This window comes from Ptychodera flava, chromosome 22 (assembly GCF_041260155.1).
Source record: "Ptychodera flava strain L36383 chromosome 22, AS_Pfla_20210202, whole genome shotgun sequence".
Classification (NCBI taxonomy): Eukaryota; Metazoa; Hemichordata; class Enteropneusta; family Ptychoderidae; genus Ptychodera; species Ptychodera flava.
The window spans coordinates 12655576-12683509 of record NC_091949.1 but is presented as its reverse complement, the minus strand read 5'-3'; the positions used below and the strand labels follow the sequence as shown (position 1 = coordinate 12683509).

Genomic DNA, 27934 nt, shown 5'->3' with positions numbered 1-27934 from the left:
TTTATGTTGATGTACTGTCCTTTCGACATAGCGATAACTTTTAGTTTTCTGTTGCTTATTAGTCCCCACGGACACCGTCCGGGGGGACTTATAGGTTTGGTCATGTCCGTGCGTGCGTCCGTGCGTGCGTGCGTGCGTGCGTGTGTGCGTCCGTCCGTGCGTCCGTCCGTTCACGCAGATATCTCAGAGATGCAAGGAGCGATTTCATTCAAACTTGGTACAAGGATTACTTCATATGTCATACAGATGCACGTCGATTTGTTTTGTGATACGATCCAATATGGCCGCCAGGCGGCCATTTTATTACGATATTTTCATGTACAGAGCCATAACTCAGACATGTTTCAACCGATTTTATTCAAAGTTGGTACAAGGACATTGATCAGTGTCAGATATGGTGTTGATTTGTTTTGTGATACGTTCCAATATGGCCGCCAGGCGGCCATTTTATTACAATTTTTTCATGTACAGAGCCATAACTCAGACATGTTTCAACCAATTTTATTCAAAGTTGGTACAAGGACATTGACCAATGTCATAGATATGCAAGTCTATTTGTTTTGTGATACGATCCAATATGGCCGCCAGGCGGCCATTTTATTAAGATTTTTTCATGTACAGAGCCATAACTCAGACATGTTTCAACCGATTTTATTCAAAGTTGGTACAAGGACATTGACCAATGTCATAGATATGCATGTCAATTTGTTTTGTGATACGATCCAGTATGGCCGCCAGGCGGCCATTTTATTACAATTTTTTCATGTACAGAGCCATAACTCAGACATGTTTCAACCAATTTTATTCCAAGTTGGTACAAGGACATTGACCAATGTCATAGATATGCATGTCGATTTGTTTTGTGATACGATCCAATATGGCTGCCAGGCGGCCATTTTATTACAATTTTTTCATGTATAGAGCCAAAACTCAAGCATATCTCAAACCGATTTTATTCCAAGTTGGTTCAAGGACATTGACCTATGTCATACATATGTACGTCTATTTGTTTTGTGATACGATCAAATATGGCCGCTAAGCAGCCATTTTATTACGATGTTTTCATGTACAGAGCCATAATACTCAGGACATGTATCAAGCGAATTTATTCAAAGTTGGTACAAGGAGATTGACTACTGTCAATTTGTTATGTGATACGATCCAATATGGCTGCCGTGCGGCCATTTTGTTACAATTTTTTCATGTACAGAGCCATAATACTCAGGCATATCTCAACCGATTTTATTCAAAGTTGGTACAAGGACATTTACCTATGTCATACATATGTAGATCTTTCTTGTATGTAGGTCATTCTTGGCCATTGAGCGCTATCTGTATCAAAGTATTTTTATCACAGACCTAATTAATGAAGAGGACTCTATCCTCTCTGAGGACATGTGATCAAAGTACCCATTAACAAGTGGGGACTGTGTCATCAACGATGACTTGTTTTGTATAATTTCGACAGTTGTGCATTGATTTTGACATCATTGTTGACTCCGATCGCTAATTATTACAGTGTGTGCATGCTATATTGAGCCTCGTACGATGCTGTGTGTTCCGCTACAGCTAATCGCCCCGCTCACCCACAGCCCTGCAAAGACCCGTACGTAGGGTGAGCGGGGCGATTAGCTGTAGCGGAACACACAGCATCGTACGCAGGGATGTTGACCGATTTACTAAGGAAGTACGCGCACTTCAGAATCACGGCATAATCCGACATGGTATAAATTTGGCATGATCATCAGATCATACATGATCCGAGATTGCACTTTAGCAAGGTCACGATAACTAATGTTGTTTGTTTCACTGTCGTTTAATACCTATATTTCCACTAAAAGACCATTAGAATTTCCTCCTTGCTACTTTGAAATCGTGCACTGGCATGCATGTAGTTGTCAACATCACTATGCTTGAATGTAGTAGACTCTTACTATGAATATATCGACTGTCACTGCATATTGCATATGTGTGGAAGTCACTCCATATCATATCAAAAAATGTAGTATTGCGATGTTTGAGCTGCCACAAGCCAGAATTTACAGTTTATGAGAAAGTTATCTTGCATGTAAAACTCAGTTCTACTGTGAACAAAATGCAAGCTATGTTGTATAACTATGGTGAATAGCATAATATTTTGTACCTACATCGTGTCAGAAAATCAGAAGGAAACAACCAGTCAGACAAACTGTGGTCAGGATGATACTGTCCAATTTTAATATTTGTCTCTCGGCACACACCAGATACTCATGACTGTAAAACAACATTTCCATATAATTGTATATTCAGTTTTTATCACAACTGGAAGTTGTGATATAGAGGTGGTTTCAACCGGTGTTTGATGTCGTCCATTTCCGTAAACGACAAAAAGTCAAAAACTGCTGAACAGACTGCGTTGATATTTGATACCGATGCATAGATGGTTCCAAGGTTCCAATTCCGAAAAATGGAGCCAAACGGAGCGCCGGTTAGATAGTTTTGGGAAATTTCTAACCCCCCTTTTTATCTAATTGATTTTAGGGGTCTTTCATATATGTAGTTTTGGAATGTACACCAATCCTGCATTGTGGACTGTTTTATGAGTTGTGGAACAGAAATGAGGTTTTGATGAATGTTAGAAATATGCAGGATGACTGATTCGAAGTATAAGAGATTTCTATGCTCTTTTGGGCATCAAAAGCATTAAAAAAAACATATTTCATAGTTTAGATTCTCACTTTTGAGATGACCCTAGGCATTTGTTAAGTAAACATCCTTGAGTCAATATACAGACTTTGACATTCCAGAGATTAAGTATCCACAACCTCACATGTTACAGTCTTCACTACAATGGTATGGCCCAAACCCATTGTTATCAATGGAGAGTGTGGACCTGTCTACAGGAAATTGGGGTGAACTGGTTAGACAATGACATTACAAGTTGTAGGTTAGTTATCAAGGTAGCACCAGCATAGAGTCCTGAGCATCTGTCCATGTGTTCTCACAGCAAATTACAGGGAAAAAAATATTTGAGAAGTTTCTCTCCTTTAAATAGAAGTATATTACAATTTCAAGCTGTCATGGATAGATTGCTCTCAAATGATCTGAAACACAGTTATTGCCCATTAGCAACAAATCTACAGCAAGATTTATGTAAAGTTCATGAACTTACACAAGGTATTAGACAAAAGATGACCATGACTTTGCTACTTTGCAACATTTATTTCAATCAGATTTCCCCAGCTTAGTGTATAATTTTGTAATCTTAATTACTGTCAACTTAGCTTTACTAACTTATTCTAACCTCATTATTCTTACACTAGTGTTATACCTTATAACCACAAAATTTCAAGAGATGCATATATGATTGTCACTTAACAAACAACTTACAAATATGTCTTCTGCTTTTTCTCCATATACATATACATGTCTCTTTTCTCATAAAAATGAGCTTAAAATCGCAATGTGAAAAATAGTCTTTCAGCTATATGTTGCTCATTGACTTCGTGGTCTGTCTAATTCACAGTGAGTGTGGTTGTTGATAAATGCCGATAATACTAGGCGGTCATTATGTCCAAGCGCCATTGGCGGCATTTTTAACATAATGACCATAGGTCATTATCACATCTGGAAGTTGTGATATAGGGTTAGCTTCAACCGGTGTCAGACAGACTCTGTGTCCATTTTCCGTAAACGACAAAAAGTCAAAAACCGCTGAACAGACTGCATTGATATTTGGTACAGATATTCAGACTGGTTCCAAGGTTCCGATTCTGAAAAATGGAGCCAAACGGAGCAGCGGGTTAGATAGTTTTGGGAAATTCTAACCCCCCTTTAACTAATTGATTTTAGGGGTCTTTCATATATGTAGTTTTGGAATGTACACCAATCCTGCATTGTGGACTATTTAATGAGTTGTGGAACAGAAATGAGGTTTTGATGAACGTTAGAAATATGCAGGATGGCTGATTCAAAGTATCAGAGATTTCATGCGCTTTTGGTAATAAATTGATAAAAAACAACATATTTAATGTTATAGATTTCTCACATTTGTTATGACCCTTAACACTACAGACTTGATGACATACATGTAACTAGCTGCTGGACCTGTTTACTGGCGCATTGATTTAAAGACAAAGATCTTTTTATTTTGTAATAAGGACGTGTGATTTCGTAAAACATAGTCTATTAGCCTGGAAATGTGATTTTTGCGAATATTGCTTACCCCACTGACAAACAGTGTGGTTTTAAAATGGCTGGAATTCGCTACTTCGGGACTTTGTTTTCTGTGTGCATTTACTGACAAACTCCAAACCCGCAGCACCTACCCATTCAGTATTTCATGTACAGGTGTACCCAGAGATAGAGTAGTTTCACAATGTGCCAGTTGTGATCAAGTGCCATTGGCGCTATTTTTATATTTAGTTTGCTTTTCACCATATTGTATGTCCTTCCCTGCACTACATAATTCAAAATTAAATATTGTTTTTGGCCTATACATACTTGAGGGGTAAGCTTATTTAGTCTCATACATTAAAGATGCACTGTTGACCTACAGAGTCCAAACTTTTTATCATTGTATTGTAGATAGGTGTACACTCCAAATACTAAGTACAAGTGTGGTGAGTGTAACAAGCAAATGTTTTTTAGTCAATGGCCCAAATTTATTTTCTATATGATGGACAATAAATACATGTGTAATCAATGCCAACCAGTCCAGTTTAAGTATTTGGTTTAGATTAGCCATTGGCTAAATTTTCTCCCCTTCTGTATATATAAGTTCACCGTTTCCTGTTTTAGATACTGTTGATCCTATTGAGTCCCATCTCTAATTCTTAATTCACTTTCATATCAGAATTGTTGATACTTAGAATCCACACTTGAACTTATGCTGGAGCAGTAACCAACCAGTTCAAATAACTTTCATTTATGTCCAAACAATTTGACTTTTTGCCAAATTTCACATTTATGGCAAATAATAAACAGTAAGGAGGTACAAAGGACGTCGGTGCCCCCGGGCCCCATGATTTATTAAACAAAGTAAATTTTGTTTGATGGTATTTACAGTATGGTTTTAGGTTCAGTAAAACTTTCAGAAGCATGTTCATAATTTTCAACTGAGCAATTATTTCATGTTGGTAAAGGATTTTATGATTTTTAAAGGCAATGCCTGGGTTTCCAAAATCAGTCAACCTAAATGCTCGCAGTCAATGACATGCTAGCAGTTATCCATCTTTCCACAACAAGAACATCGACAGCTTTTCAGTTTGCCCGGTGTCTGTTAACTTCTATCAAAATCTGACAGGTTTGGCTTCCCTAGGGATTTCTTCATCACGCAAATTCACGGAAAAAAAATAATTCCTTTATGATGTGGCAGACTCTCAAAAGAAACTCAAGTAATTTTAACTTTTATCAAAGGAGAGGAAGGTCCTTGCATGTTCATCAGAGCTGTGATATACAAAGCCGTCTGCCGGTTGCATCAGTGCGCCTTTGTTCAGACAATTTTTTCCATAAGAGGTTTTTCTAACTCTGAAATTGCAGATGTAAACATGTATTCAGAAAGAAATTGAAGCCAATTAAGAATTCAGTTTTACATTGGTAACAACATTTTTTCTCTTATCTCCCATCAGTTTTTTGTGTGCTCAAAATTCTGTACCTATTTGCAGTTTTTGTTATTTTGATTTCTTAACCTACAAAATGGAATGGTGACCTAATTCCTGTAGCTTCCATTCCATCTAGATACTTAAGAGATTATATACGGGTAGAAATAAATTGTCTGAACATTTTTGAGTCCATATGACTTGTGGTTCACAAATAAGTCATTTGCATATTTTTTCTGGTTCTGTACCACAGTGCACTGTGACAGTAAATGGATTTGTTCCCCAACTTTCCCCAGTGTTTGTGCGATATTATCACAAACCAGTGTTTGTTTCTATTAAATTAAGCACGCTGATGCCATAGCCTTCATTCTGAGCAAGTGTGCATTATCTGCAAGGGAGCGAGCTTGCAATATCTTTCACTTTTTGCCAAAATGAGAAAATGAATTTCAACATTATCTTGTCTGAAAAACAACAAATGATGGCGGAGTTTACACTAACACTACCCTTTCAAATCAGTCAGAGTTCATCTTTGCAGACAACCGATTTAGGAAAAAAAATTGTCAAATTATCATTAAATGTACGATCCGTAACCATAGACAGCCCTATAATTTTATGAGAGCCTCTCCCAACAGTCCACCTCAAAAGTTATTAAGCTGAGCATATATTTTCCTTTCTGCTTCTGACAGTTATTATAAATACATAATATTTGAATTATGGTGGGCTTATTTTATGACGTGCCGTTAGCTGGAAGTGTTCTTAAGGGTTCATATCTGGTTGTAAATCTGAGCGCTCTCTGCAGCGTGGTCTTCATTCCCCGGCCATAAAACATCACAAGTCTGCAGAAACTTTTCAACTCTGCAGTAATTTGTTGTTTGTTTGACACTTCAATAATCGTGATCGGCCCTAGTTCTATTCTGTCGCTGTCTCCCCCTCTTTCCCCAAATGCGACTCCACATCTGACTTCCATAAAATTTGCAAGGTGGGACGGCTTTCTCCCATTTGTCGGCTGCGTCGGAACAAAAAAGGTGCACGTTTCCGTTTTACACTCCCATAAATTGTTATTGTCACAAAAGAAAAATAACAGATGTGTTTCATGGGTCGACAGTTGTCCTCGTGTGGCCCAATTTCTGTAACACTGATGCTGCTTTTCCGTAAGAAATTTGTGTTTAATCTTTGATGTGCTCACCTTCGTCGACTCTTACTGCAAGCTGTTTTAAGTAATTCATGTTTCTAGCTAGTGTACCTCTTCCAGGCAGATATTGTTAGCTGTGCTAGCTACTGTTTTAGATTTTACTTCTGTCAAAAAGAAAACTATGCAAATTGTTGAAGGTGGCTTAAATTGAGTGAGCTTTGCATGTAATCCCATACAAAATGTCAGACATATACAGCATGGTGCATATAGGAATTTTCCACCAGTGTTGTTTTACCACTTACAGCAAAGGGGGAGCTAATCCGTGTCAATATTCCTTGGACAAAGTAGCAAGGTAAATCAAGCGGAACTTGCTACAAAATTCTAGTATGCTGCAGTCATGTATTATATACAATGGGAAACATATCCAGTGTTCATTTATGCAAATTATATCAATTGCTCTTGTCGAAATATGCAAATTATATCAAATACCATTGTTGGAATATGCAAACTATATCAATTACCATTCTTGAAGTATGCAAATTGTTTCTAATTACCATTGATGAAGTGTGCAGATTAATCAATTACAATTCATTATCAAGGGAGAATATTCATACACCTCGATCATACACTATATAACTATATCATCTACAAAAACAATCAGACTAGCAGAATTAAAATCGATCGGACAAGAAAATCAGTGCTAATTTCCTAGGAAATAAAATTGCCAGGTCCACATACAAAATAATCATTTACAAAGTTAAGAAGGGCCATCTTCAAGTACTAATCTCATCAATGATAGTGGCAGTTGTCCAAGATGGGTACGTGCATTCTTTATGCCAAAATATTGATTTTGCCAGGTCTCAGACTGCAGCAGAAAATTTGCTCATTCCTCCTGGAAGTGTTAATATTAATATTACAACCTAGTAATTCATAAAATGATAAAATATCAATTTTTCTTCATAATACTGTTACATGTAATAATATGGATGGTAGTGCATTGGGAATTTTCACTTTCACTTTGTGAATTATGAGGCGGGAGATGCTCTTTGTAGTCTGTTTAACTGAGAAACGTCATTTTTCTGCAAGAGTGCAAAAAATATCCAAAATACTGCAAAATGTTTTAATGGAAAATCCCAAGTATTCTTCAATAAATTTTTCCTTCCTGGAAAAAGTGAATCATTCTTAAATTTTATTTTGATACATTGTTTAACTTTGTTGATCTTACACAAGAAAGTGAGCCAATTTCATTGATAAAGAGCAGATACCGGTAGTTCCAATAAATATGCTGGCTGCATACTGCTTTCTTCAACTGCTGAAGCAAGGTTGTTGCAGTGGCTTGAAACAGGAAAGAGCGGCTAACTTGAAGCCTTACGAAGTCCGTGATGATACACGGCTATCAACCGCACTTCTCAGATGTCAGTACACTCATTGTAAAACCAATAGGGCTGTTTTCCTCATGCGTCAAATTGACTTAGTGTGATGTAAATAGCTAATAATATTGCGTTAGATAAAAGTGTGCAGTTAAGAGGTTTCAAATAATTTACTGTTTCCTAGGGAGCTCTGACCTGGATTGACTGTGTAACTGGTAGAGTACGCAGACTACTCTGACTCTACTGTCTTATTGGTCAAATGCCATATTAATGAGTGCATAATTTATAGGGTATTTGCATAAAAGGCTCCCTAGGTTATTCTGGATTTTACAATGCCTTTAATGGTTTCTTTGTGTGGCAGAGTCTGCAGTCAGCATGTGTTCCCTCCTATGAAGACATTATTCATGATTGTCAGAAGAACTATGACAGGGACCCTGATGCAGTCATCTAATCACTTGCTTGAATGTCAAAGTTCAGAATATTTGAAATTTGCTCTCAATGGCAAACAACATGAATTTTTTTCAGCCTTTGGATTTTTTCTGAACATGTTGTGATATAATTATTAGATGCCATAGATGACTCCTTTTCTTAAAATGGCAAAAAAATCTAAAAATGCTTGTCAATATGACAGAATTAACTAAATTTTCACACAGTCAAAATTTTTTAAGGATTCTGCTGTGACTTATCGTTTTTGTGTAATTGTGAAGTGTACATGATTATTATAAGAAAAAAACTGGCAAGTTCTTTGGAACTTTCAGAGTAAAATCCATCCAAATTTACCTAGTAATTCAGAACCGCAAGTTGTCTTCTGTTTAGAATACAGTAGTGTTGTTGATTGCTATCAAATATATAGTATTAGTAGTTGACAGTCTGTTTCCTGTTTAAGAATGACAAAAAACGTGAATTTATGAATAAATTGCCAGCTACAGCAACAGAATGTTACATTTATGTCAATCTCTGTTTGCATAAATAACATGAGATTTTGACAGTGTTTGTGCCTGGATTTGCAAAAGTAAGCTATTTGATATTTCGGAGGCTGTATTTTTATAAATATGTTTGCAAGCGAGATACTCCGCGCTGCATCCAATATCCCTTCCTTCCCTGCAGAACAGTGCATTCTGTATGCAGCCATTGATGCAGATGATTGTGTAGTAGAAATATCCTAGGAGAAAGACATCTTTCAAGGGATATATTTTCGAAATCTTCAATGAAATCTGAAATAAATAGTCAGTTCAGATCAGTGTATTGCTTTTCTATAAGTACAGATCGAGGCTGTTCTTTAGATTTACTTCGCTGAACACCTCAACGTTTTTTCCATGTTATCCATCGGCATCCATTGCACAAAATCCATCATCTTTTTACGGAAACCTTTCACTGCCTGCCGTATTACTGTAATACATGACTGCACTTTGATCACATGTAAGACATTAAAATTCCTTTCAATCCCAATATTTTTTGATAACCTCTTGGGTTGTTTTTCCATCATGAAGGGATTCTCGTAAACTCTGGTTGTGCTTCCTCTGCGGTGTGCCGTATGCTGGGAATATGTGTATCAGAATTTCATTGCAAAAAAAATATTTGGTACCTGTTTTCTTTATTTCCTTTGCTAAATTTGCTTTGAATTTTTATAAATTTTGTTTTTGTAAAAGAAAGTGTGTGGTATTGAATATTTGTTAAAAATTTAGCAAAATTTAGTCAGTGCTGAGAGAAAAAATGTGCATCATAAAACAAGAATGCTGAGGGAAAAAATGAATCTTTTCTCTCCTGTGCATTCCATTGCATATCCTTTCTATTGACAGAGAGCAAAATTTTTAGAGCAGCACTCATTCTTTTTGTGCACTTTCGTCCAATATTCGGTTAGAAATTATATAACATGTTTTACCAATTGGAACCTGGTAATATGTTCACTGACAAATATCCTTGCCTTCACAATATAAGTGAGTAAAATGAAGAAATAGTTTCCAGAAACTACCAGAAACAATGCAAAATCAGATTTACAAATACAGACATACGTTAACCTGTTCACCCCCAATTCCATGTAAACAGGTCCAAATTTACCATTAATAACAATAGGTTTCGAACAAACCATGTTGGTGAAAAGGTGAAACCCCTGGAAAAAAACAGGAAAGTTGGCGGGTTGACCAATATTTCGACATGCATGGTACATGTAAGTCTCTAGTTAAATGCACACTCTCTTCCATTGGTGAAAAGTGACAACAATATTATAAGAAGATGGCACATCGAACCCTTTCAAACTTAACTGATTTTGATGTTTTGTGCACATTCTTATACTTGTAAGGTATTTCACCCAGCCCTGTATTCTGCAAGATTGACTCTGATTTCTTGTCACAAATCAGTGAACCTGATTCTGTGTAATTTGTAGTAAAGTATGATGATACAAATGTATAGATGCATTATGACACTGTGGGGGGTGAGGGTTGGCTAGGGGAGGAAATAAAGAGAAGGAATTATAGCTCTTTTAAATGGGTGGGTTGGGCAATATAACAATGCTTTTGGAAAGTTTTATTGAGTCTGCCAAAAAGTATTGTATCACAAGAAAGTTCAGTCACCGTACAAGTGTGAAGGAATAACCCTTTTTACATTCACTTTGTCATCACAAATCCATTTTGAAACAAAACCAATTCCTTTTACCACTTTTCTGTTTCTGGATTTTCCTGCTAATGTGACAATTTTGTCGCAGATCAACGCAGATACGGTTTTAGGGGGAACGAATGAGAACTTGAAAAGATGTCATTATAGCAAGGACGTCTATGCACCACTTGGTACAAGATGACCAGCATGAGGCAGACTTATTTGTGTTCAGAACTGCATATCTTGGCTGAAGTCTATTGAGGTTCCTCGCTCTGTTGCTTGGGGCTCACTGTCAAAATATTGTGGAGAGCATAGCAAACAACATTAATTTTACCAGCAGGCTTCCCTTGGCATTTCTTTCACCCATGTTCTTTAAAACATCGGCAAGAGCACCCACTAGAGTTTCAAAAGCACATTGTTGAGAATTGTCTGATTAAAATAAATCTGATATTTAATCTTATCCGATCTCGTTAAATTCAAATTTTCTGTATTAATTTGATAATTGACTCTTTCAGTCTAGTTTTGGAACTGTTCAAGTGTTTTCCCAATCTTCCACCACAAGTGTTTTTTTCCTGTCACCGTAATACAAATTTGACCAAGGCTATGATAGAAATTGTTTACGGTATTGCTCAAAAGTAGACATATTTGATATTATTTATTTTAAAAATTTTGATATTGTAATTCTTGCAATTTGTTTTCACTGTGCGTTAATTTTGTTTTGTGTAAAGTGCTGTGAGTTTATATATCATAATTAAATAAAATCAAAAAATCGAAGTGAGAATTGAATCAAAAGTTGATGCTCATTGAAAGGTGTATATTTTGTGAGACATGGCATTACAAAATGATTTGGAATGTGACGTAGAAATGTGATTCACACAGGCATTCATTGTGTTTGAAACCAGGATCTGAACCTCAGTCCCAATCATCATAGAAGTTATTGTTCCTGAACACCTGGGTTTCTAAGAAACTTCTTAACAACCAGCATGAACTCATGACAGAAGTTAAAACTGCCCAGTTTTCTGTAATATAACAAGGATGACTTCATTAACAAGTGGGTCATTATCATTTCTCGAGAGGGTAGCAGCATACAGATCATAATTGACCGTGCCCTTACATTTTTATTTCCTCTGTGAAGTTGTCACTTTTCACTTCGCTACCAGAACTGCCGCATTTGTAAGTTTTTTCCTTATAATTGCAAATGGAAATTCTGAACTAATACTATGTAGTTTGAAATATCTTGTGATAAAAATTGCCTGCAACATGTAAGAACAGAAAAAATAGAGGTCCTCTTGACTTAATACGCCATCTAAACTAGCAAAAACAGTAGTATACTGGCTGCGACTAAAAATGAAGATTGTTTTCTGCATAGAAATTAGCCTCAATATTCAAAGTGAGCTTTGGTACACTATTTGAGATGAATTGGTGGATGAACTTGACCATCAGCAGATCACTATGATATTTTCATCAAGAAAACACAACAGCAGAGAAATGTATAGATATTGACAAGACAGCTCTACCCGTAGTATTCTTGTATCATATGTACATTCTTGATACTTGCTCAAGATGTAGCTAAAATGACTATTTTAACAAGCCTACATAATTGCAGTCTGCTGCCAACTTTTCCTCAAAAATTTTCAGTATATTTGTTACATTTTAATACAATTCTAAACCAATGTAGAGAGTGTCTTTTTGGCAGGAAACTTCCTTTGTTTGATATTCCAAGACAAAAAAGGTTTTATTTCAAGTTTAATTTCCATAAACAAAACAGTGAGCACTTACACAAAATGTGATGCTGTTGCTCTGGGGTAAAGATTTCAAGGACTCAAACAGCAGAGATGCCATTAGGCACGCAGCAATAAATGTAATGTCTAAAAATTTTATGTGCAATGGTAATGGAAAATTTGTTGGCAAAAGATCAAAAATGTATTTATTTACAATACACATTCATATATGGGCTTAGTACACATAGTTTGAGAAGATATTTTTCATCTCTGTGTATGCCTGTATCAGAAATGTTCTTACCATTTACTGGTATTGTCTGGTGATTTCTCCGACAATTTTGGAACAAAATGTACACTTTAAAATGCCACGTGTTGTTTTGTAATTTACTACAAAGACTGACATATGTACCTGTCATGGTAGAGAATAAAAGACTGGTTTTGCAGCACGTTTCCTGGAAACCTTTGAGTATAAGTAAGGCACCTGTCATGATGGGAAGATCTTTATCTTCTGGGTAGAATTTGGAAAGTAACCTTTCACCTTGTTAGATCCCGGGGTTCTTATCTGTCTTCATTAGAATGTCTGAGCTGTAGTGACAATGAAACCTGTAGACTGAATTTTGCAGATTGCTTTGCATTTTTTTATTCAAACCCAATGTGGCAAATCTATCATGATAAAGCTAATTTTTATGTTCTTACTGGAAAGATTTGAAGAAGATGATGATGATTTTGCGTGGTACATTGTTTCTGCACAGCTAGACTTTGAGATTAAATTTCTCTGCTTTGCTCTTTGCAATTTGCTGTGGAAAACAAAAGTGTGATAACTTTATTTCAACTTCTATGTGAGGGATCGCACAAATTCAATAGCTCTCAATCTCGTAGGAGGTTGTATGAAGGCAGGAGAGATCCATCACCCCTCCAGTTATGGAAGTAGACTAGCCAAGTCCTGGAAAACAATGGAACTTAACCACAGTTCAGGAATGAAAATGGCCCCTCGTTGATGTTGAATGTTAGAGTGATGTGCTGTGGACAGACCTCACTCACTTATACTGATTCACGGAATTCACCATTGAATCCTTTGCCGACAACTAACTACTCCAGGATTTATGGCCAAGCCATGAATTCGTGTCGCGTTTAGCTGCCATAATTACCCACACTATTCTCACCCCGCATTCCGTAAATGTATTCCCAGCACACTTTGCTCTCCCTAACGCTGCCAATCGCGACAGATTTGCCATCTTCACGGGCAACTGATTTCGCAATCAGTGAAAGATTCCCCCCTACTCTATCTGATTTTGCCCGCGTTCCAACCGTTATGCATGACCCCCCGAGGTCAGCGCGTTCCCTGACAGACACAAATAATGCATAGGGCAAAAAGCCACGGCATCATCAGAGAAGAGTTGAGTAGAGAGCCATCGATCTCATCAGTTGACAAAGATATCTGTTCTCTGATAATCCCAGCATTCCTTAAAATGAGCATGAGTTTACTTAAAAAGACTATCGTATACTTGTATCGTTCAGGATATGAGAGACACTTTCAATGAGTGGTTCTCTTTCTATTACTTGTCTTTAACATGCATTGGATTGCCTGCCAAAATTTGTTCAAAATGATGAGACAGATATTTGTATCAAGGGATTCATTTGCTTCCTAGAATATTTGCGTAATAAAAGCATAGTTTCTTTATCTTCACATAATCAAATAAAGTTGTCATAAATATTTTAAAAACTTTTAAATGTAGGACATGAATAGTTTTCTGTTATAACGTAATAGATTATCAGGTAATATAAATTGTTTTCTAAGATAATAAATGTACTTTAACAGATTATCAGATAATGTAAACTTCACTGCATTTTGTTTTCGGTTTTGCATTTACTTTTTATGTTATCGTACCAATCAGACAGAGGATTCTCTTGTTGTTGTTTTTGATATCATGTAAATGAGCTTTCTAACTTCTTATCAAATTTTCACTGTACGATTCCATGATCCATGAAGTTCACTACCACTGAGACGTTTCTCATTTGTTTTTTTGACGACAAGAAATCGATGGAGACCAAAATTATAGTTTGTAACAGACTTTTTTTGAAGTGTATTTTTGAAGTGCATTTTTGGTAAATTTTGATCAAGTGTATCCTACCACTTAGGACAGAGTTTGATAAAGTTTGTACACCTCCTGGTAAGTTTTAAACAAGATTTAGACACATTGAACATGCAATATTTTGAATTGGGAGCAGCCTTGAGTGCAGATAATGTTGTTTGAATTGGAGGGTTTTTTTTATACTGCAAAGTTTTTACAGTGTCAAGTCGTCAGTTTGGAGAATATATGAGCTCCTTGAAAAAACAAAGATGCCCATTGTACATACAGTGGATCAAAGGGACAATAAAACAAAATACACCTACTGGTGGATGTCAAAAGAAGATCATTTCAACAAATTTATTGGCATTTTAAGGGGGAAAGGGGGAGGGGGATTCTAAGTTCTTTGACTGAAAAATGAACTACATGTACAAGTAAAGTCACACCCAAGTGTTCAAAGTCTAAAACTGAAGTAGGGGGTTTTGTTTACGTGTCGTATTTTGAATCTTGATAGACTTGTGGCTCAGCTCTAGAAGTCGGTGAAAATAAACTGAAGTTTCAAAGCTTCATGTATACAAGCAGGCGGGAGGTTTAATACTTATTAGTAAGTCAGTCAGTTTTATTTTCCTTCTTGCAGAAAGTCAAACAAGGAGGTTCGTATCCCAATAAATATGTGTGACGTTTCCTTCAGAAATTATCGGCAAAGAATCGCGAGAGTTTCGAGTATCGATTCATCAAGGTGATCAATTTCTATTTTGGTTCACTTTTCATATAGGGATGTGTATCGGAGTGTGAAGTGTTGCTATGGTGATGGAGATGATCTAATTTTGAGCTGAGCAGGCTCGGCGGAGTTACTCAGCGCATGCGACTTCTGCTCTGAGAAACATTGGAACTAATTGATCTAGTACCAATGGCACATGTCGAATTCCTCCGTTGCCGTGGCAATAGGGGTGAACAGTGGGGGAGGAGGGGAGTCTGGAGAAGGGTTCACTCCTGGTACCCATGGCAACCGTTTTAAAATGTTTGGATTGGCTGCTCAGGGCAGTGTAACATAGCAACAGTTATGCGCCAATAGAGCAAGAGACTTGGAAGTACTTCAGTGCTATCTGTGTGTACTCTATTCAATGAGCGCCGATAAACCAACCAAGGGAGATCCATTTCACATGCTAAGAACTGCCGTAATTCAGTCCCCTATAGCCTGTCAACCAGTACAAGGTTCAAAGTGTAATCCACTCCGTGTGTCTAGCTTGGAAACTAAATGACTCCTAGAGTCAGTTTGAAAAAACCCTGTATTGATTTAGCAGGGTTTATTCTGGGCCTTTTGTTTGTTACAATCTATGGCAAGTGAGTACATGTGTCCTACTACATAGAAACCTGACTATGTCAAAGAGGCAGCCGTCCGACCCTTGACCCCTTCCCAAATAAGGTAATTCTGACTTCACCGCAGACTGGCATGTGATTTATAAACAAAGCATTCCTTGGGGTTTCTGAAGAAAGGGGAGAATGGAAACCTAAAAGGTTATGGGAGGTAATCCCTGATTCGAAATGCAGATTCATCTGCCAGGGTCGTCTGAAAAGTGTCCCGTCTGCAGTCGAAAAAAAGGACTGCTGCAGCGTACAGAGAACAGAGTAATTATATAGCACGGTCATGTTCTGGCTGAGTGGGAATTCCATCACCTGTGCGTGGTAGCTGTACACCCCCACAAGAAAGTGGAATGCCCCCATGCATTTAGTGGCTAATACCATCAGTTGATCATACTACATGTTAATATTGACAAAAAAACCTGGTGTCAGTTCACTATATAACTAGTGTCACTATTATCAACTACAACAGCCCCAACTGGATATACACTGCAAAACCCCTGGCTGGCTAATTTTTTTTCGACGTTTTCCCATTTGAGATATCGGAAATGAAATAATTTTGGAGACTTGACCATGTGGCATGACCATTCCTGACTGTGTGTGGAGAACTGTCAAAAGTGTTGACAAAAAAATAATCCTCTTTTAAGCTCCGTAAGGGGGATTCCATAGGCAATACATGTGAGTATATAAATAGTACAATTTTTGGCTGTTGATTATAAGGTCCTCCACGGACTTCTGTGACTGCTCTGTAATTGACTTGCCTACAGCAAGAAGCCGGGTAAAAAAACAACTTCTGTACAAAACTGTTGATTTCTTGTTATCAGTAGAATATTTTTAAATGATTTTTTTTAGTGTGGAGCTTACGCTTATGATGTTGTATTGTCCCTGATTTTCAATGACTGATTGTTTGATTTTGAATGTTGTGTTAATTATTGTTTCATGACATTGAGTACCTGGCGTTACTGGTGATATCGCACGTTTGTTGAATAGGACCTTAGGTGGTTCACCTGAAATGGTCTTTTAACACCTTTCACACATTGCTAACATAATGAACAGCCAGTGTGTAGCTCAGTCTTGATAAGGATCACAAGTTTGCCATATTTAAGTAATCAGCGTTAATCGGCTCTTGTGGGGGCCAGAGGTGACACAGTGACCGGCATATTTTCCCTTTCTCAAGTTTCCCGTTGTTAAAATATCTGCATATCGCTATCGTATGTATGTGTCGTGCGTGTGTATGTGTATGCCTGTTAGTGTGCGTATGCAGACATGTTAAAATGTGCATCAATTTTTGTACTGCTGTTATCAGCTTTAGTGTTAACGCTCTTATATTGTACACACTGTTACCTCAATCTGTTGTCGTTTGTATCGGATCTGATCCAGCTCTGATTAAATCACATCAGTCAATTCCTCAACCCTTCGAGCGCCAAAGTCAGTCTTTTGTCGCCTTTGAAAAACATATCCCAGTCAATTTGTAAAGATTTTTGCCAAAATTTTGATAAGAAACTGTAGCCGATAAAATGTGATGACCATTTGGTTCAAAATTATCAAAAAAATTACAGAAAATTCATAAAAATTGGTAAAATGTTGCACTAAGATTTTGGTGGGAAAAATTACAGCACTGACAGGATTAATACTACTCTTTCATCCTTCCTACTACATGTTTTACACAGTGCATGTCATCTGGTGTACGCATGTCTGCACTGCTGTCGACTTATATCCTCGCGTTTATATTTATACCACGGCATAAACACAGATTCATTCATAAATGCATCAGTTGTATGCCTTATCAATTGATTTTTTTTAATAATTCAAGTTTAGATGATTAAATTCTATAATTTATAAACCCTTTGCCTTCATGTGAGTAAATACAGGCATTGAATAAATTTGTATCATTTTTGCTATAATTGTGATTCTGTGAGCAAAAAGCCCAAATTTTTATGAACTCAGTCAAGATCATTGCTTTTGAATTTGACAGTTATATTAATCAAATCGACTGTGGAGAGGGCACCTTACCATAAGATGAATGACTATGATAAATTACCATGGGATCCCATGGTGTTACCATGGCAACATGTTTGATACTCTTGAAAAGTTTTCTCAAACCATTTCCCTGTGACCTTGATGGAGAAAGTGACCCTTAAACAATCACATTACATTTGTATGAAATCCAGGGTGTTGATAAACACAACTAGAAGGAATATTTCATTATTTCTTTTGCCAAAAAGTATCTGACTTTGTGTGTAACACGGCTATCAACTTAATTGGCTTGTTATTTAATAGCATAAATATCACTTACATTTTAATTGAGGGACGAAAGCTTGGACATTGTCTCAAATTTGAAATATTAAAATGTTAATGTATACATACACAGTATGTTTTGAGTGTGTGAGTAAATATACAATATATATATATATATATATATATATATATATATATATATATATATAATATATATATATATATATAATGAAATACATGTGAATATGTATATATCAATATATATACACACATATATGTATATATCAGTATATACACACATATATATTATTGTATATATATATACACACACACACACACACATATATATAATTTATATATACACATGTAGCGGTATATTATATATACACACTCACATACACACACAGACACACACACCCACATATATATACACACACAGTTTCGCATGGCTGTGAAGTTTTAACAACAATAGGGCAGGGGCGGATTAACTTTATTGCAGCGAGGGGATAAATACCCATATAGTGTAACAGATTGTTACTGGGGTATGGTTGGCTTGTTCTTGTAATTGAATCAGTGATATGTGTAATGAGGCAATTAAAACAATTGCCCAAATTGTTTTGATCTGCGATTAATTAGCTTACATAAGTTGCAACACATGTTTTTGAGTCGGGGAATCATGGTGTCAGGGCTGGCTGTTTACAGTGGTTATGGTGCCTTGTGTTCTGTGTAGGGTGGGTTGGTGGTCATTGCTGCAGCCGTACGGAATTTTGCAGCAGCTGGAAAATTGAGAGGCTGTTCTCTGGGATGAAGGAAAGTATTTGGGCTTTACACGTTGAGTCATGTATGTATGGCTCCCTGATGTTGAAATTTATATCAGTGGCTTCCATAAGTGTAGTGACTTCTTCATATTGGCGATGACATACATATACATGCATACAGATACTGTGTAGTACATTTGACAATTACATTCTCTCAACAACTCAACTGAAATTGTTCAACAATAGCTTCAGCCAATTCATCACAGTATTTAGGACATAGTCACATTCTGGTACTATAGCCAAGTTCCAAAAATAGCAACTCCCAATGCAAACCGTCCTCAAAATACACAGTAATTCCAACATTGTGTTTAAATGTTTTACAATATTTTGTCTGTAAATGTTTCCATTTATTTTGACAAGTTCTTTGTTTCATTTGATATTTGACTTATATCTCAATTGAGTCTGAATCCACGTGTAGGCAGTTACTGCAGGGGACTTTTGGTGCCATTGATATTGCTTTGTGAACTTCAACATTGGTTGAATATTTTTGCAAGGAGCACACCAAACTACAGAGCCCTGATGTCGGCAGATTTCGTCTGAAGCTCAAATTTCTGGTAATATTTTGCATTGGACAGAAAGCAGTCAGGGTCAGGTTATTTTCATCTCGAGGAGATGCCCCATCGGCTGTATCTGAGACAAAGTAGTGCAGAAATTTCACCCCACCCGGAGTTTAAGTTACAACAAGTATGTGTCCTTGTCGTCTGCAGTCCTCCATTGAATCTCATTGGTCCTTCCAGTGGACCTAGAGTGTGCCGAGCTTGGTATGTGGCTGTTTTTTGAACCTAGTTGCAGCATTCCATGTGTGTATCTATTGTCCGCAGAGCTGCCCTTTGAACTGTATTCAAAGGTCTCCTTTTTTTTAACAAACAAAGTAAAGCAAAAAAATATAAAATCTAGTATTAATCCGCTGTTGAAATTTATTTCCCAAAATGTCAAGACTTGCCTTGATACCAGGCCTGGTTATTCAGAGACAAACAAAACAGCATTTCAACTGACTTTTTTGCCAAGCATCAGCCGATCTCTCTTTAATAGGTAATTTAATTTCCAAACATCGCTGTATTGGGATCTTGTGCTTGACTACCTCCAGGTAATTATGATATTAGCCAGTTTGTTCAGATAACGGAGGGAGAATTTGTCGCAGCATGCCCCCTCGCGCCGGGTAATTCTCAGTTAACAATTAAACATGTGCAGTGGTACGTGTGTGCTCCCAGTTCATGCCAATAAATATACCTGCCCAATAATTCACCCTGTCACTTACTTCTCCTATGAGGTCAGACTCACAAGTTCTTTTATTTCTGTTCATCATTTCTCAGTTCCTCGAAGTACATTGTATGATTGCTCAATGTCATATTGTATTTTTTGATCTGTCTGTTTTATTCGTCCCTTGAGACCACTCACAATTTCCCCAAACATTTATTTATCACTTCAAGTCGACGATGAATAATTTCGCAGGCACCCAAGCCGAGCATTACATCAGCAGTCAGCAACACTGTAGAGTTTCGCTCTGCCATTATTTGCGGTTATAAATGGTCGATTGCTAAGTTGTAGCATCATAAAACCTTCAGAATTATCCAGATACGTGAATTTGCCAAATCTCTGTGCACTTTTTGTTGCATTTTGAAAGTTGTTGTCGTTTTCCACTGACTATAGTTCAAGCCAGGGGGGAAATTATTTTCTCTGATAATCGGGTATCAAGAGTGGAAAAGAGTGCAATGATTGGAAATTATCAAGCATAGTATCAGCTATAGATGTAATCATTCACATCCATGTTGTGTTCATTGATATTCTAATGCTAAAGTGCCCTGAAGATCAGTTTGGAGGCGAGGGATTTTAGTTTTTGTTGGATGATGCAGATTACGTGCACATTTTGTAGTTCGAGGTAAACAAATACCCACATGATATGAGCTTGTCTTTGTCGGTGTGATACGTCTCAAAATGTAGGTATAATTAGGACAAATATATTCCCTGCAAGTGCCGTGATTAAGCTGTCGCAGATACACTATCGGTCCACTGTTCAAACATTTTCTGTATGTTTTACAAGTACACATGTTGATTTTAGAATGTTGTCCGCATTGCTTTCCAGCAAACTGGTGTACTGTATTTGAGCAACGGGAAGAGCAGAGCAAAGTATCGCAGAATTTGACATTTTGTCTGTTAATTACAAAAAAAATATTTCTGCTGACCGACAATCAGGAAATTTTCGGGGTGGGGGTATACAATTGCACAATCGTTTTGGGTCACGGTGGTCGCAGTTGAAACTCTGAAAGCACTGTACAGTACTTGATGACGCAGCACTCTGACTGTATTCACGCAACCATGGTGCACAGGTGTTGTCTCGGAAATAACCACCCAACCATGATTTAGGGCCCTCCACCCATTCCACTGATTAATTCTGTCATTGTTTCTTAGAGAAACTAACATGTCGTGACTTTGAGGTCATTAAAATGAACTGTCGGAAGGTTTGGTCCAAAGAATGGGCTTATTGTTACTGAATATCAGGTGTGTGTACACTTAGCAGAGAATACAGTATTAAACTGGGGGGAAATACCAACTGAACAGCCGCCCAGAAGAAACGTGCCCTTTTGTAGAAGTGAAACAGTTATAAATCAACAGGATTTTTGATGTTTATTTTCCTTCCCGCTGCAAAGTCCTGCAGTATATCTTGATTGGAATAATTTTGTAATTTCCTTTGATAATCTACGAAGTACTCTTATCTAAAAATTAACTTTCAGGGGAAAAAAAAGATTGCGCAACAAACTCAAAAACTTGGACAATATAGAAGTGCTATTGATTAAATATTAATTTCGAATGGAAAAAAAATGTGCAGCACATTTAAGGAACAGACCATGTATCTTTGTTTTGTGATGAGAATCTTCCCTTCCTCTTTCAGTTGTAGATTTTGTCTCGGAATAGTGATCATTTGTGTTTTGGGATGTAACAGACCTTCAAAACCTTCCATTTGTCTTCTTTAAAGTCAGCTGTATGCCAAACAAAACAATTTACCGATTCTTTAAACATATTGTTGAAAATTTTGTTTCACACGAGCGGCTTGATTCTTGTTGAAGTATTTCCTCCTGAACAGGCTACAGCGCAAGTGTACAGCACCAAAATATACTCTTGCTAATTTTAAAAAAAGCTATGTTTTGGTTGATATACTGGTACTATAGCTAACCTGCTTGTGAACATAGAGATCCCCATTCTTATATATTATTGGTTTTGCAATTCCATCGTGGATGTGAGTCACTTAGACTGCTCACATATGATACATATATGTCCTTCCTCTTTTGTCTGTGGTCTGTTTCGAACTTTATTTTCAGACCATTTTGGTGATTTTTTCCCCTGTTGATGTATACAATATATCATCTATTCCAGCTCCATCAGCAGTAGCTTTTGATAATGATATATATTCTTGCATTTTTGTTCTGTCCATAAAAAATGCAGTCTTGTTCTATTCTCAAAGTCATGTAAAACGCCCAATGTTCAGCTTGTTAATACAGTCTGTATCTGTTTAGTGTACAATTTTATTGGTCAATAATGAATTTTAGCTCAGACAAGAATTCATTTGTCGACTCTGATATTGCATTGCACATAGTGCATTTTGTTGGAAAGGCTGATATCTTGTATATCAGAATACATTTACTGTGGGGAGTAGAATAAGAAAACAGAGCTGTTTTTAAAGAAATCATAATGAAATTATGATCAAAAGTTATAGTTATTGGCCCTTTAAACCCACCAAATGACATCATCAAATGTAAATTGACAATCATTCGCCTGCTGGGATAATGATCTTCAAAACAGGTGAATGACGCAGAACAATTCAAACGGATTTCCATAAAAAAATGAGAAATGATTACCAGATCAGGCAGGCCATTGACCTCAGATTTTTTGTTGAAAATTTCAGAAGCATGAAAAATTGCTTACCAGGTAATAAAAATTTGAGCTGATATCATGATCTAGATAGATTATACAGTCAATTATTTCGATCGTGATTCATTCGCTCATGCCGAGATAAATATTGACTTTTCAGCAAATATCAATATGCAATTGGCTGGGCAATATACTTCATATAATTTACAGCAGTTATTGTCTGGAAAGCCAATTTAAACATGCACCAATGCTGATATAATGTAATCTAGACTAATATAGCAAGCGATGGATGGTACATCTATCTTTTTGTTTGACTATGGTAAATAATTTGTGAGTGGATACATGGTTGTGCTGTTTGCTGTGAGTTCAGTTTGGATAGAGTGCTGCACTGTGCAGTGCTTGCAGTTTATGGACCCTGTCCTTGGTCTGGTAGGGAGGGGTTTGTTTGACCGGGGGTGGGCCCAGGCTTGTTTCATGATGTTTTGATAATGTGTTAAAACAACAAACCAATGGTTTTATTAGTCCCCGCGGACGAAGTCCGGCGGGGACTTATAGATTGGGTTCCGTCTGTGCGTCCGTCCGTCCGTCCGTCCGTCCGTCCGTCATCAACAGTTTCTCAGACACTGCTGAACCAATTTCGTTCAAACTTGGCACAAAGGGATAGCACTATGACCTACAGATGCACGTCGATTTATTTTGTGATACGATCGAATTTGGCCGCGAGGCGGCCATTTTGTTGCGATTTTTCATGTCTTTTGACCATAACTCAGACATCCTTGAGCAGATTATGTTCAAACTTGGCACAAAGGCATAACACTATGGCTTTCATATCCATGTCAAATAATTTTGCGATATAATCCAATATGGGCGCGAGGCGGCCATTTTGTTGCGATTTTTCATGTCTTTGGACCATAACTCAGACATCCTTGAACAGATTCTGTTCAAACTTGGCACAAAGGCATAACACTATGGCCTACATGTGCATGTCAAATTAGTTTGCGATATGATCCAATATGGCCGTGAGGCAGCCATTTTGTTTGCGATTTTTCGTGTCTTTGAACCATAACTCAAACATCCTCGAACTGATTCTGTTCAAACTTGGCACAAAGGCATAACACTATGGCCTACACATGCATGTCAAATTATATTGCGATACGATCCAATATGGGCGTGAGGCGGCCATTTTGTTGCGATTTTTCATGTCTATGGACCATAACTCAGACATTCTTGAACCGATTCTGTTCAAATTTGGCACAAAAGCAAAACAGTATGCCCTTCATATGAACACCAATTTATTTTGTGAAATGATCCAATATGGCTGACAGGTGGCCATTTTTTTGCGATTTTTTCATGTCGTTGAACCGTAACTCAAACATCCTTGAACCGATTTTGTTCAAACTTGGCACAAAAGCAAAGCACATACTATGGCATGCATATGCATGTATCAATTAACCTTGCGATAGGTACCAATATGGCTGCAGAACTGCCATTTTTTTGGAATTTTGCATGTCTTTGAAGCATAATTCAAAAGTCATTACACCCATTTTGTCCAAACTTGGCACAAAGATCAAGCACTATGGCATACATGTCAATTTACTTCGTGACATGTTCCAATATGGCTGCCAGATTGTAAATTTTTTTCCAATATCTCTGCCCGATGGTCTTTTTTGGATTTTTTCATGTCTTTGAGGCTTAATCATATGCAAATATTCCTTAACCAATGTTGTTGAGACTTGGTACAAAGATAAAGTACTATGGCATACATATGCATGTCTACTAATTTTGTGCTATGATCCATATGGTCAATAGACAGCCATTTGATTTCAATTTTGGTGTGATTTTTATATGTCCTTGAAACATAAACATAGGTCAATGTCCCTCGATGGACTGATTTTGTTCAAACGTGATACGAAGATAAAATACTATGGCTGCATTCTTGTGCACATTAAATTGTTTCATTATATGATCCAAAATGGCTGATGGCTGATTACAACAACATACCCAATCCCATAGCATTTCGAAAATTCCACCAAACCATGTGTATAGTATGTGCCGTCATGACACTAGAGGCAGTGAGGGCATCGTTATGTGTGATGTAATCAAAAGTTCCTTCAGTGGTCATTACTGGCAGAGATGAGTCATTTATTGAACGTTCCTCAGATTACTTTATTATGCAAGTCACAGGCCTGATGCACCCGTTGCATCAATGTCATTCCACAGCGACCTAGACCACAGCTACCTAGACACCAAAGATTATAACAAAATGGACAAGCGGGGACTGTGTCATCAACGATGACTTGTCAACTATACTTCCAGCAATCTTCCCCCACAATCTACAATAGATCACAAATTTCTGCTGTTAACATGTTATTAGCCCTGTTTTCAAGTTCAACTATCATTCAGATGGCCAATTTGGATAAAATTAAACACATTTAGCAAATTATTTGTTATTCTACATTGAAAGATAACAATCTGATTAATGTTATAAGTAATGAAATACCCATTATTTTACTGCGTTTTCAACTGAGTATTCCATCTTTGGTGACAGGATCCGATATCATTACAACCAATACCAATTATCAGCAACAGAGGTGTTATAAATCATGTTGTATGCATGTTAGCAGTACCAGTTGTCATGATATTGTTTATTTGAAGAAGAGGGGTAAAATTGAGTGAAGATAAAGATAAATTGTAGCGTATTATATAGACAAGTCTGTGAATAGTGAGAATGCCAAAGTTGATTTTGCTTAGATGAAGTTCACAAGATCATCCAGAGTTGAAGTCTGCTGTTTTTTGTCGCCGGTCGATAATTTTCGGCTGTAAACGGGAGTGAGCTTCTCGACAGTCCTGTGGTGGTTGCCGGTCAGGTTACCAGCTACTGCCACTTCAAGTATGATAAATAGTTCATCAAATTCCAGTCATGAACTGCTAAGGTAAACCTGCAGTCTCTGCAGCCATGGAAACGACCCATGACCTCCCCGACTGGCATCCCAGTGGCACGGCAGGTATTTTCTAAATATCTCTAATGTGGCAACATCGCACATGGCCGATTGGTCGCTGCACAGGTAATGAAACATGCAGAGGCATCAGGTTCTGGTAATTTTAAAAAATCTGTAACGCTAAACCACTATGCTCTACGTACACACTCTACTGAGACAAATGAGATGTAGTTTGAAGTAGCTCTACCATTATTTGTTCTTATATTCGTACTGCTAGGGTCAGTCAATTCCAATTACATCACCTGATATATGGAACTCTAACAAAACAGTCACAGAATAAAAAATATCAAATTCAGTCCAAATTAAGATTTTTTGTAATTCCAAAGATCACTTTACCGGAGAAGGTAAGGTTCAATATTTTGTAGAATGACATATTAAAGCTTTATTTTATCTCGTAAAGAAGTGACTGAATTAAAAATTGAGTGACTAGAAAATAACTGCCTACAGAGATATTCCAGCAAATCTGCAAACGGTGGTATTTGCTGAATTCTCCAAATGGCTAGATTCAGAGATATTTGATGTTTTTCAGAGATCCTGCTCACAATTTTGACTCTCAAATATTGACCCGATATTTGCAAAAGTTTAAAGAAGTGACAGAAATACGAACCCAGTGTGAATATGAGTGATCTTCAAAATATTACACCATTATGAAAATGTTTTGCTAGCAAAAGATTTTCTCTAACTTTTTTAGGGTTTGTTTCTAATAGCATGCAGGGCAAAGGTGGGGGAATCTTGTTTTTATTGTTTTGTTGTGTCAAATTTTGTTTTCATTTCAAATGCTCAAAAAACCTCTGTAGTGTTTCCATGGAGAATCATTCCTTTCACAACAAAATACGGTAGTTCCATGACAGGATACAGCTGGATGACTAATTGCACATATAATTTGCAATTAAAGAATTTGTATTGATATGTAAATTAGTAATTCTCTTTTATTTAGCATTTTGAATGATGATGATGAGAATAATAATAATAATAATAATAATAATCTCAAACTTTGTAAGACTGCTCCCAAAAGAGCACATCTTCTTACATCTCTGTGAAATGAAATGAAATTTCAATCATGAAATCTATGAATGTGAATTTGATTGATAAAAAAACAGAAGAACTTAACGTGTCTGTGTTCATTAACTGGTAAAAGCAAAACTTTGGAAAATCTTTGGCACTAAAAATATTGAAACACCTGTGCAAATGGTCAGATATTTATAGGAGTGCATTGTTCATATCAAAGTCCAATGCAAGATTCTAATGAAATATATGATGTCAAATTTACAGAAAGTCAAACCTCAAAGAGCCGGACATGCCATGGGTGAGCAGAATAAGTGGCCAAAGTCCAGGATCAGGACATATTTTGCTCAAACCAATGAAATTGCTCTCGCGTTGTTTGATCGAGATAATGTTGTGTTCCATAAATGGCAAGGATTTTCTGACCATTCTCATTGATTGTTGAAAGTTTTCCCTAGCCTTTATCAAACTTTATATTCAAATCACAGGAATGCTCATGAATAAATAATATGAGTTTGTTTTTCTGTCATTGCAACTGGTTTAGTTTCTCACTGAATTCAAAGATGTCATTACAAGAGACGGATTGCCGAGTTGCGAAAGTCTCTTCTGAGAGCTGCCCTGTAAAGAAGTCTTAAAAATTGAGGTCGTTATTGATTCACAAGCTATATATAGCTCTTCTGTTGCAATATTACCACAAAGTATATATATTCCTCTGCATTATGAATCTTTGATCCGAACCGTGTCAACCAAATAAGCTGTTTGACCTCATGTTCTCTGCTCATTGACTAAATGTGGAATTTTTCCGTCGTTCCAGTAAAAACTCAGAGACCGGCCCTATAGGACAAATATGACATCACAGCAGTAAGATATGGATTTAACAGGAAAATTGTTACAGAGCTTTAAAAAGGATAACAGTTTTCAGACTACAAATTCAAAACATCAGTCACTTTTGCAGCCACAAGGAAATTTTTATAGTGATTCCTTCAGAATTAGAAAACCTGACAAAGCATTGTAATTCCATACATACATATGGTACAGATACAGCAATGAAATCTTTCAAGGCAGACAGAAAATCAAATGCAAAATTACATTTATGTGACTTTATAAAGAAACAGTGTTTTTTTTTTTCCTTTTGAAATTCTTGATAATTTGGAAAGTTTTGTTTTGATATAACATTAAGCAGTT

The 27934-nt window shown here is 36.9% G+C and overlaps 1 protein-coding gene across 28 annotated transcripts in view; it reads left to right on the top strand.

Moving 5' to 3' along the window:
- Window positions 1-27934, top strand: part of LOC139122713 (zinc finger MIZ domain-containing protein 1-like) — a 244980-nt gene that overhangs the window by 137860 nt on the left and 79186 nt on the right. For 3 of the 28 annotated variants that reach the window (XM_070688350.1, XM_070688348.1, XM_070688347.1), the window contains exon 1: window positions 16261-16503. The exons of 21 other annotated variants lie outside the window; for them this stretch is intronic. The gene's annotated coding sequence lies outside the window, so the exon portion shown is untranslated. Of the gene's footprint in view, window positions 1-16227; window positions 16504-27934 lie in introns of those variants that run through there. 4 more of the 28 variants (XM_070688339.1, XM_070688335.1, XM_070688353.1 and 1 more) reach the window with 3 other exon arrangements.